The following is a 12,889-nucleotide window of genomic DNA, read 5'->3' as shown; positions in this document are numbered from 1 at the left end:
TTTATTTTAATGAGGAGAAAGCCCATTTGGATGAAAAAGGTGAAGAAAAAGCAAGTTTATGCTCCCCTGATGTGCTCTATGATCACGTCTGTCTTATCCAGCTCTAATTTTCTTTGAATTTAACTCATCTGTATGACCAGACATCTGTGAGTATTTATGCCTTTTTTGGTTATGTGCTGTCCCGTTCTGGCTATCCATCAAATCCAGAACAGACTTCCCAGCAACGTTTTCTACAAAATGTAGAGTAGAATGATAACTGATTAGCATTACGTGATAAATGGACATTCTTCAGCTGAAACTGTAAAGTGCAAAACAGCTGAGACAACATATGAGCAGGAAATATAGTGCACAGTCTGTCTTTTGGTTCCTGTTCACACAGCTAATTTTTTTACAGCTACAATTCAAAGCTATATACAGCTTGGGTGTATATTCTATCCAACAAATTAAAAAAAATACGCTGATGTCCTTTTGTTTGCACATATTTGGAGGAAGAAATTTTGATGACATATTACTAGGATGGTATGTTTCTTAGTGGCAAAATAAAAAAGGTAATAGTCAAGGTTGCTGATTTTAAGTCTTCTAGAAATCCTGAAGGACTTAGTGCTTCCCACAGAAGTGCTCTAGGACCGAGTCTCATGTTGTTTTATTCTCGCAACTCAAATTAATCCCTTGAGGAAGCTCTGAAATAGAGATTTAAAAACCCAAAGCTTATAATGGAAATGAGAAAGTGAGATTGGTTAGGTCTGAGGTGGAACTCCCACCCTATCAAATGGCCCCAGCTACTCACCAACAGGCAATTGTTGGAAGTTGAGCAGTGTTCCCAAATATTCCTTTTTTTTTTTTTAAGTTAGATATCCAGATATACATATTTTTTTAAGTCAGAAGCTTCCTAACTTAAAAATATTGATGTATTCTTTTAACCAAACACACGGAACACTGAACATCAACTGCGGCTGTTGGTTTTTAATCTTGATCTTAGATATTTTAAAAAAGCTTGGGGTTATATAGTGCTAACAAAAGCTGACAGATGAATATAGTTAAAATATACTGAACAACTATTAAAGTTTAAGCACAAGTCTTACATTACGTTGCATCCACTACCAACTGTCTTGGTTGATTTATCAAAACAGCAATGTATGTTAGAGTATTAAATTAAATAGTAATCTATCACCATTATTTTTTATTGATTAATACTTTACCAGTTAGGCTGGAAGAATCCTAATAGATTCTCTCATCCAATTCATCCACAGTAGAGATGCAAACAATCGAGAGTTGAAGATTTGGGTGGTGAGACCAAAGCATTAACAGAAAACTAATAAGCAACGACTGGCACTGGCACGTAGGTATTTCTCCTACATTTCCTTTCAGTGCCCTCTTCACTACATAAACCTTTTCTAATTCCTTTTCTAATTGCAATAATGGGAAAAGGATTAGATGATAGTTTACTTAGACCAGCTGTGAGGAGGAGGAGCTTTAAACAAATAGCTTAAAGCAATGTCAAGGAGAGTGTTTACCTTCATAAAAGGACTCACCGCTTCTCATACTTCAGGTGATTCCAGTGCTTTCAGATCCTAAGAGTGACAAGGTGGTTCTTTGGCATGATAGGTACAATTTTTTAAACTTAATAAATAGCAATTCTTGTCAACTTATTTTGTTATTTTTTCCTTAACAGTTATACAACTGAATTTCTTTAACATTTTAAACCTAAGACACTGTAAATTCAAATATGCAGGCTAATATTTTAGCTAATCAAAACTAGCAATATTTATAAGTTTTAAAAATTGGCCTGTATAATTAATATTTATTTTACTTCAGAGATTAAACAAATCATATTTGTCATCATAGTGGTCCATTCATTAATGTCTAAAGTCTAATAACCGTGTCAAAGCTTTAACATTTCTAATTGTTGTAATTCTTCATTGGCCTCTGGGTGTTCATTTCCCTCCTATGGATCAGAATAAATTAAAATTTAGATAATTACATCTATTTCATCAGGAAATAATAATTTTTTCTATTTCCTGTGAAGCATAATACTAGTATATTTTTGTGCATGAAGGCATGCACATGTATCTTCTAATTAAATTTTATACTTCATTCAAATCATGAACTCACTAGTTTTGGTAGAATTATACTAGATTTTGTGCATTTAAAAATTATTTATTTATTCATGAGAGACACAGAGAGAGTCAGAGACAGAGGTAGAGGGAATAGCAGGCTCCCTGCTGGGAGCCTGATGCAGAACTGGATCCCAAGACCCCAGGATCATGACCTGAGCCAAAGGCAGATCCTCAACCACTGAGTCACCCAAGTACTCAGGTGCATATTTTTTATTCTGTTTGGAAGACAATTTGCAATAGCATCTAAAACCTTTACAATATGTTCTGTTGAAATTTTAAGGATATATTTATTTTATTTTAATTTTTAAAAAATATATTTATTCATGAGAGACACAGAGAGAGAGAATGAGAGAGATGCAGGGACATAGGCAAGGGAGAAGCAGGCTCCCTGCAAGGAACCCAATGTGGGACTCGATTCCAGACCCTGGGATCACACTCTGAGCTGAAGGCAGATGCTCAACCACTGAGCCACCCAGGTGTCCCTTGAGGATATATTTAAATATGACATTTGAGGGATTCCTGGGTGGCTCAGCAGTTGAGCCCCTGCCTTTCATGCCCAGGTCGTGATCCTGGAGACCCGGGATTGGGTCCCACATCCGGCTACCTGCATGGAGCCTGCTTCTGCTTCTCTCTCTGCCTGTGTCCCTGCCTCTCTCTCTCTGTGTGTCTCTCATGAATAAATAAATAAAAATAAAAATAAATAAATCTGACATTTGATCTTTAAAAAAAACATATTTGAAAATTTGGTAAGGTATTTAAAATATTATTTTCCCAAAATCTTTTATAACCTGGTAAGATTTTTATTTAGGCCATTTTCACTTCTAAAAATATTCAAGAAAATCTATTACATACAATGAGTAAAAACTCAGTGTGAAATAACTTTAATCATGTTTGCATTTTGTCCTTTGAGATACCAATTGCATTATGCTGCCCCAGGAATTCCCAGGTACCATATTTTAGTTGTATCACCTTATGTATATATGATTTATCTTCTGGCTCTAACCTTTACCTCTACAACATATTTTGTGTCCCATTTCCAAAGATTACATAATAAATCAATTTTTAATATGCTAATGACTGTAAAATATTAGGTCAAGTAAGCTTAATAGTGGATATTCCCAAATAGTGCCCTATCTAACATAGAAATCCAGTTTTATAGCTATGTTAGCCTTGAAGATCAATCCTAGGGCTGTTAGCTGCCGGATGATAAAATCCGTCCTCTGCTTCTTTTGTAATATATCTGGTCACCAATATTACCAGTTACCTTATTCTGTTTCATATGCTACAATCCCACCTGTTTTCAAAAATCCTCAGTTGCTAATACCATGAACACTTTTAATGCCTTGGATATTGCTTCATCCCTCAAACTTGTTTTTTTTTGTACTATTTCTCTGGTCTTCTTCTTTGGTTTTCCTCTTTAAGATTTGTTCTAGTTTCCTTAAAACAAAATAAGTTTGTGTTAAGCAGGAAAGATGGGAAAATCACGCAAGATTGAAACACCTAACAGTAATTTAGAGAAATAATACGCAAAGTAATTCACAAAATTAAATCATAGACTCTCAGTGTTGAAATGTTGTTTCAGTATTTAGAATGTAAACATGCATAGCTAAAGTGAACTCAGCTACCTTTAATGTCAAGAATTTATGTTGATTTTTTGTGGGCACAATAATATTTGTTTCATGAAGTGGTTTGAGTGCTTTCTCCAGAGAAATGTTAAGTAAAAATATTCCTAGAGGAATGTATGAAATGTTAATCATTTTTCTTCTAAGTTTATCTATCTTGAGAGTCTCCAAACAATATTCCCATGACATTTGGTGAGATTTCATTTCAATACTTAAACTGTCTTTATTACTGTTTTCCAGAACTATGATTTTTTTTCCATGGTATTTTGGAAGTTTGATTATATTATAGGAAAACTATTAATATTCTATATGTAGAATAGTTAGGGTTTCTATTTTCCTAATCCCAGTAAGTGCTTTAATTAAGCTACACAGTTCAATGAATAGAAGTATAACAAGTAGGTGTGAACTTCAAAGATCCAGACAAAGGCAAAGCTTAGATATTCCCTGCATTCCTTTCTCCCACATATTACCTGAGGCAGATGGAGTGAGAGGAGTTGTCTAAACATTGCTGTTGTGTTACCTCATTCTTTCCTCATTATTTTCTATTATTTCATAATCATCTTTATTGTTTAATACATTACATGTTATTTTCCACCTGGTTTGTCCTCACATAAAAAGTCAGTGCATAAACAACAAAGACACTTCTCATTGATGAATGTATATGGCTCTTCAGCAACATGCAAGGACTAGTATATTCTGCAATGGATGAAAGAGTAACTGGGTACATATTGTGGTACGTATGCAGCTGTTCGGTTATATCAACATCTTTTTGTAAACCAAAACCTTCCAGATCATGTATGCTTAATAAATAAGAATTGCTTAAAGATTGCCTTTCATATAATAGAGGATAAGAACTCAAAGGTATTTCTGAGGTTTAGGAAAAGTACATACTGCCCCTTCCACTACTCCAGCTGTCTGCAATCTTCTTTTTTCCACTGATCAATGCTTGCAATTCTACCTCAGAGCTCAATTTCTGTTTACAGCTTTTTGGCATGCTAACAATAATTATTACTGGGAGATTAATATCTCAAGTGTTTAGTCATTCATGTAAATTTTAAAAATAGAGGACAATTTTTAGTGGGAGCTTGTGGAATGATTATGAGAGTTCCAGTAATCTTAGATGAAAAAAAAAAAAAGGGTGTTAAACATTTCAGTATTTGTTTGTGTGAACATCAAGGAAACAATTGAAAGATACACACTAGGCGGCTAAAATTGGTAATCATGAAGTTGAGCTTTGGCTGGCATGATGAAGAGGGATCGATAAGTGATTTTTAAAATTTGTATTTTTTTACTTATAATAAATATGTATTGTTTTATAATAAATATGTATTGCTTTATAATAAAATATACTAAAGAATGAAAATAAAAAATAGAGTGGGGGATAAGAGGGCCATTAAGTGGGAAGAGGTCCTTTACAGGGAGACATCTTTCCTTGCGGTTTTCATGATTTTACTCAGAACTACTCTGTGAATGTCACAGGGTGGCTATGAAATAAATTTAATGTGGCCCATTAATGAAGGTTTTGTGAATGTAGTATGTAGGTTGGAAGGTTCAGCTGTGATGATTCCCCAAACAGATGGTATTAAAAATTATTCTGGAGTACTGCTAGTTTAATTAACCTACTATTGTGGCTGCATATTATCATCTGGCGCTAGATGAGCAACCCTGTAGGAGGGCCTAACTTCACTCCTGTGTAAACAACAACAACAAAATAAATAATACAGATTTGACCTTTAAACACTGTTACAATAAATCTGCAAAACCAAAAATTGATTTCCATGAAAAAATAATACACTTGTGAAATGTGAAAACAATTTTACATGAACAATACCATATAAATTAGGACCACCCTTTCTAGAAAGGAGGGCGCTATGCCATATAAATCCAAAAGCTCAAAAATCCCTCATTTGGAAGAGTGTCTTAAGAAAAAAGTCAACAGCAAAAAGAAAATTTATGTGTACTAAGATTCTAATTTTATCATTATCTTTATCGTTGAAATATCATTGACCTGATTAGTATGGATAATTTACTTGTTAATTTTAGCATATTATAATCATGTGATAATAATATGATACTTTGTATGTATTATAATATCTTTTATATGGAAAAGATTAAGGATTAAAGAAGATGTTAAAATGAAAATAATGGTGGAATGATGAATAATATTCTTGAGCATTTATAACTTTTTCATCTGAAAATAAAAAACCAATATTTTTTATGGCTGAGTAATATTCCCACACATTTACATATATATGTATTTATATACTTATACATACATATATAGTACGTGTATATGTATATACTCTTTATCCATTCATCAGTAGATGGACACTTGGGCTGAAATCTTGCCATTTGAAGTAACATGTATGTAGCTAGAGAGTATTGTACTAAGTGAAGTAAGTCAGTCAGAGAAAGACAAATACTGTATGATTTCACTCATATGTGGAATTTAAGAAACAAAGCAAATGCAAAGGGGAAAAAAGGAGAGACAGAGGCAAACCAAGAAACAGACCCTTAACTACAGAGAGCAAACTGATGGTCCCCAGAGGGAAGGTGGATGAGAGGTTGGGTTAAATATGTGACGGGGATTAAGGAGGGAACTTGTGATGAGGATCGGGTGTTGTATGGAAGTGTTGAATCACCATACTGTACACCTGAAACTAATATTACCCTGTGTGTTAACCAACTGAAATTTAAATAAAATCTTAAAAAATAATCTTGATCTAGAAAGGAAACATCGCAAAATAATTATGTAGCAAGGAGTCCCATACATTTGGCTATGAGCAAATCAGCTACTTGCATCTTTTTGTTTTTATATAAGAGCTGCCAAAAATATTAACAATCAGCCTACCTTAAGAAATCTTACTTCATGGGTTTGGGGCAGTGCCCAATGCTGGAGTTTTTAAAGAGTTTGTTTATTTTTATTATTATTAATTTTTAGGTGCACGATTCACTTGTATTATTTTTAAAGTGTACATGTGTTGAATATTAACAAAGTTGTACAGCTGTCACTGTCTAATTTTAGAACATTTCAACATCACCGAAAGAAACCCATCACATATCATTCTCCATGCTTCCCTTCTTGCAGTTCCTGAAAGCTGCTAATCTAAGTTTCTGTCTTTATTGATTTGCCTGTTCCTGACATTTCATATAAATGGTATCGTGCAATACATAGTCCTTTGTCTAGTTCCTTTCACTTAACATCATGTTTTCAAGGTTCATCCATGTTGTAGCAAATATGAGACCTTCATCCCTTTTTAAGACTCAATAATAGTCCATTGTCTGAATATATTGTATTTCATTTATCTATTCATTGATTGATGGGAATTTGTGTTGTTTTTCACTTTTTTGGATATTATGAATAATGCTGCTTAGAAACATTATATCCAAATGTATGTTTGGGCATGTTTTCAGTTATTTTAAGTGTGTACTCTGGAGTAAAATTGCTAGGTCATATGGCAACTCTATGTTTAACTTTTTGAGAAACTGGCAAACTATTTTCCAAAACATCTACAGAATTATACATTCCCAATGTCTGAGGACTCCAGAAGTTTCTCCACATCCTTGCTAATGCTTGTCATCATCTGTCTTTTCATCCGAATGGATGTGCAGTGGTATGTCTTTGTTGTTTTGGTATAATTTCCTTGGTGACAAGTAACATTGACTATCTTTTAAGTGCTTATTGGCCATGGGTATATCTTCTTTGGAGAAATGTCTGATTTTCTTGTCAATTTTTAAATTTGTTATCTTTTAATTGTTGTGTTACAATGGTTCTTTATATATTGTAGATACAACTCCTTTATCAGATATATGATTGCAGATACTCATCAATTGGATTATCATTTCGATTGTTCACTTCATTGCAGTTGTTATGATAATAAAAATATATACTATAGATACATATATTCAAAAGAATATAAATTTGGGGCAGCCCCAGTGGCGCAGTGGTTTAGCCGGGGTGTGTTCCTGGAGACCTGGGATCGAGTCCCACATCGGGCTCCCTGCATGGAGCCTGCTTCTCCCTCTGCCTGTGTCTCGGCCTCTCTCTCTTGCTCTCTCTGAATGAATTAATAAATAAATCTTAAAAAAAAATTGTGTGTATCATAATTTCACTTCTTTGAATAAACCTAAAATTGGATGTGATGATGAAAACGATAATGTTATAATGGTGGGATAATGAGTAATTAAATACTTTTTGTGCATAATAACTTTTTTGGCTCTGAGTAAAAATAGTATGAGAGATGTACACATATGAAGGGACTAAATATAAAAAGGAAGTACAAAAGTTTAAATTTTTATGTAGTTTTATTTATCTGGCTTATTTTTTGTTGTTAGTGCTTTTGGTATCATACTTGAGTAAGCAATACCTAATCTTAGATCGTGAGGTTTGTTTTTACGTTTTCATCTTTTAGTTTTAGCTTTTATATTTGATTCCATGATCCATTTTGAGTTATTTTTGTATAAGGAAGAGAGGCAAGTTTATTCTTTTGCAGATGGTTATCAAAGTACCATTTATTGAAAAGACTGGTCTTTCCCCTCTTGATTATCTTGTCACCTTTGTCAAAATCAGTTGACCAAAAACATAAAGATTTATTTCTGAATCCTCAGTCTATTCTTTTCATCTATATGTTTATTCTTGTGTTAGTGCCACATTGTTCTTAATTACTATGCCTTTGTAGTATACTTTGAAATCAGAAACAAATTTATTCCTCTTTCCTCAAGTTTTCTTTTTTTTAATTTTTGGATATACTGGATCCTTTGAATTGCTATATAAACTTCTTAGATCAGTTTGTCTATTTCTGCTATAAAAAAAAAGATAGCTGGGATATTTATTGGAATTGTACTGAATTAGCAGATCAATTTTGGAAGTATTTCTAAATGTTAGTTTCCTGGGACTGCTGTACCAAGTATCACAACACAACCGACCAAAACAACAGAAATTTATTTTCTCACAGTTCTGGAAACTAGAAGACTGAGATCAAGGTGTCAGCAGAATTGATCCCCTTTGAAGGCTATGAGGTAAGATCTGTTCCATGTCTCTCTCCCAGATGTTGGTGGTTTGCTGGCAATCTTTGAGGTTCATTGTTGGGGACATTCTCTGTTTGTCTTCATATTGTCTTTCTTCTATACACATTTCTTCTTATTCACATGGCATTCACTTTTATAAGGACATCAAAGTTATTGGATTAGGAACCCATCCTATTCCAACATAATCTCATCTTATTTTAACTAGTTATGTATGCAACAACACAATTTCCAAGTGAAGTCACATTCTGTGGTTCTGGGAGTTAGGGTTTTAACATAAACATTTTAGGTAGACATAATTTAAGACATAACACCACGTCATTAATATTTGATCTTCTGATCCCGTACATGGAATAATTTTTTCATTGATTTATGTCTTCTTTATTATCTTTCAATGAAATTTGATAGTTTTCAGGATATACATATTACAGTTCTTTTGTTGAACTGATTCCTAATTTTTTATTATTTTGATGCTATTGTAAATGGAATTATAGTTGATCCTTGAACAATGCAGGCACTGGAGGCACCAACCCTCCATACAATTAAAAATCTGTGTACAGTGCTTTCTTTGGCATAAAAATATGTGAATAAATGTTTGACTCTCCCAAAGTGTAATTACTAATAGCCCACTATTGACTAGAAGCCTTACCAATAACATAAGTGGTCTATTTTTTTTTAAGATTTTATTTATTTATTCATGAGAGAGACACAGAGAGAGAGAGGCAGAGACATAGGCAGAGGGAGAAACAGGCTCCCTGCAAGGAGCCCGATGTGGGACTCGAACTTGGGAATCTGGTGTCATGCCCTGAGCCAAAGGCAGGCGTTCAACCGCTGAGCCACTCAGGCGTCCCATAAGTGGTCTATTAATACATATTTTATATGTTACACATATTATATACTATATTTTCACAGTAAAGTAAGCTATAGAAAAGAAAATGCTATTAAGAAAATCATAAGCAAGAGAAAATATGCATATGATATCACACTGTATTTCTTGCAAAAACAAAAACATAAAAGTGGGCCTGTGCATTTCAAATATGTGTTGTTCAAAGGTCAACTGTACTCTTTAAATTTCATTTTTAGTTTGTTCATTGCTAGTGTATAAATATTCAGTTGATTTTCACACATTGATCTAGGATTCTTCAACACTGCTGTGTTTATTTATTAGTTCTAATAGTTTTTGTATAGATTCTTTAGGATTATCTATATGCAAGATCTCACTTTCACCTGTGAGTAATGTTACTTCTTCCTTTCCAGTATGGATGTCTTTTATTTCTTTTTTTACCCAATTGCTCTGGGTGAATCTTCAATACAATGATAAATAGAAGTGATGAGAGCAGAGATTCTTATCTTTTCTAATCATAGGAAAAATGTTTGCAGTCTTATGCTATAAAGTATGGTGTTAGCTGTGAGTTTTTCCTTAAAGCTCTTTTTGTCAATCAGATTGAGAAGTTATTACCCTTTATTTTTAGTTTTTTTTTTCAGTATTTTTATTGGGAAAGGGTATTGAATTTTTTGCATTTGTTTTTTTTCTGCATCTATTGATATGTTCATGTATTTTTTTTTTTTTACTGTGGTTCTATGGTGTATTACAACGATTGATTGGGTATATTGAACAAACCTTGCATTCCTACGATATTGGTTAATATATATATATGATCCTTTTCATGTTGCTGGAATTATTCAGCTAGTATTTTGCTGAATATTCTTTGCAATCATATTTGTAAGAGATATTGTAGGAGGCCCTTTCTTAACTCTTCCAGAAGTAGCTCCTTGACACTGGCATTTTTTAAGAGCTCATCAAATATTTTTTGTTTGTTACTTTTAGTTTAGTGAGCAAAGCTGACCATGTCAACAAGCCTGAACTATCTTTGTTCTTGAATAAGTAAGAACTACATTTACTTACTGAACCAGACAGATTTCTGGTATGATTCAGAACTATTAATGTTTTTTCTTCTCCATTCCTGAGCGGTCAAACCTCTTTATCATTCTTCTCTTCTATCCCTCTCCTGTTACTTTATCTGTACTTTGGATTTTTTTTCTCATTTATACCAGTCACAGAAGATGTTAGACTATATTCTTCTAGATCAGGGCAACTTTATTTTGTTTTTGCTGAAATAGCCGAGCAATATTATTTTACTCATTATAAACTATGATTAACTTGATCCTGCATGTCCTATGCATGGTTTCTAACATAGTGGTGTTTTGAGGGTTTGCTTTTCTTGGGAAAAGATACTGCATGAATTCTTTAATGTTCTTCTGCTTTTCTTACACTTACAGTGATGTCCCAAATCAATTAATTGTATTCAGTGAGAAAATAAAACCTAGTCTAATTGTATTGAAATTATAACTTTGGAGTTATAACGTGTCATTTCTATCATAACCTCCACGTTGCAAAGAGATGCTAATTGTTCTGAATCATGTTAAAATACTAGAAGTCTCTGTGATTTAAGAAATACAGTCTTTGCTTGGTAAAGAACAAGCCTGGTTAGTATGATCCCCATTATTTTATATTCTTATTTACTTCGGTACTGAGCCCCTAAATAGGGCAGGACTGCTTGGGTTAGAACTGAAAGCAAAATATGTCCCGAAAAAGGAGAGAAAAAATATAAAATGTTAGTGCTTCCTGGGGTTTAGTGCTAGAGGGTGGAATATGGAGGTGGTGGTAGATGGCATAGATCTATGTGCTTTGAGTATCATGTATATCTTGGGCATATATTCCCAGTGCAGTTGTGAGAAATGGCCAATGCCTGTCTCAGAGCAACTCTGCTTTGGGGGCCAAATGTTTCCCAGCATTTTGTGAAAATATTTCCAATGGATAAATGGATAAATAAATGACATGGTTAAATATCTCAATGGAAATATGGTGTACTCTTTCACAATGAAACAATGAATGAGTCTTCCTGATATATTCACTTCAGTAAAAGGATTAAAACAAGGAATCTTGTCAGTGGAAAATAGAAGATGAAAGAATTGCCAATAATAGCAGTAGTGAATCTCTAAAAGAACAATGGAAGGCTTAAGTCCATATTATATTTTTTGTAAGCAGGGCTTTGCCAGTCAGTCCTCTTTCATTTGAACTATCTGCAAGTGATTGATGGAGGCAGCCCTGATGGAACAAGAGGGAAAGAGCCTGAGAAATGCCTGTTACGTATGTATCTACCTACATGTTTTTACAGTTTCCTTGGCTCATTGCATTTTTCCAGTTATTATTTTTACTCTGTGACTTCTTTCTTCTACTATGTTTCTACTTCTGAAAATGCTCTTGTTAAATCAACAATGACATCATCGTTCAATCCAGTTCACTTTCCACTCTCTTTTTCTTATTGGGTCTCTTTGCCACACTTAATACAGCTGATCCCTCTCATCTTGAAATTCTTTCCTTCCTTGGTTTCCAAGCCTATATTATTTATCCTTTTCTTCCCCCCTCATTCGTAACCACTTGTAAGACTCTTTCTGACTTTTCTTTTTCCATGTCCCTTAATAAACTACTTAGGAGTTCCATCATCAATCCTCTTCTCATCTGTGAGTTCACCTGGGTAGTCTAAAGTTGATGACTCCCAAATTATAATTCCTAAACCAAACATTTTTTTCTGAGATCCATACTCATATTTCCAATAGAAATTTTGATAGTTCTTCCTCAATGATAAATGATGTCTTGCATCTAAAACAAAAATATTTCTATGTTCCAAAACCTGCCTTTCTTCCTGTATTTGTATTTTTCTATATTTGTTATTTTGTTTAATGACATGGACTACAATCCAAAACATATTCTAGTCTACTCTTTACTACTCATTTACCACATCTAGTCAGTAATGAGGCCATCTTGAGTCTATTTTATTAATGCCTCTCAAACCCCTTTTCTTTCCTCCTTTATTGCCATGGTTCAAACAAGTTCCCTAGTAAATATATTTTTTTATGGAATACAAGAGGTTGGAATGAGGGGAAATAAAGCAGGAAAGGAAAGAAAATGAGTCCATTAACACAATATCTAGCTGAGTGCCTCTCAGTGTTACTGTTAGACACTGAGAACCCATCTCCTGAGATCCTATAACCTATGTTTAAGGACTGGGAAGGTGAGAGGTTAAGGAAATGTTGGAAGAATTTATCAACCTGCTAGTTAAA

Source organism: Canis lupus, chromosome 13, assembly GCF_011100685.1.
Source record: "Canis lupus familiaris isolate Mischka breed German Shepherd chromosome 13, alternate assembly UU_Cfam_GSD_1.0, whole genome shotgun sequence".
Classification (NCBI taxonomy): domain Eukaryota; kingdom Metazoa; phylum Chordata; class Mammalia; order Carnivora; family Canidae; genus Canis; species Canis lupus.
Note: the sequence above shows the minus strand (reverse complement) of the source record.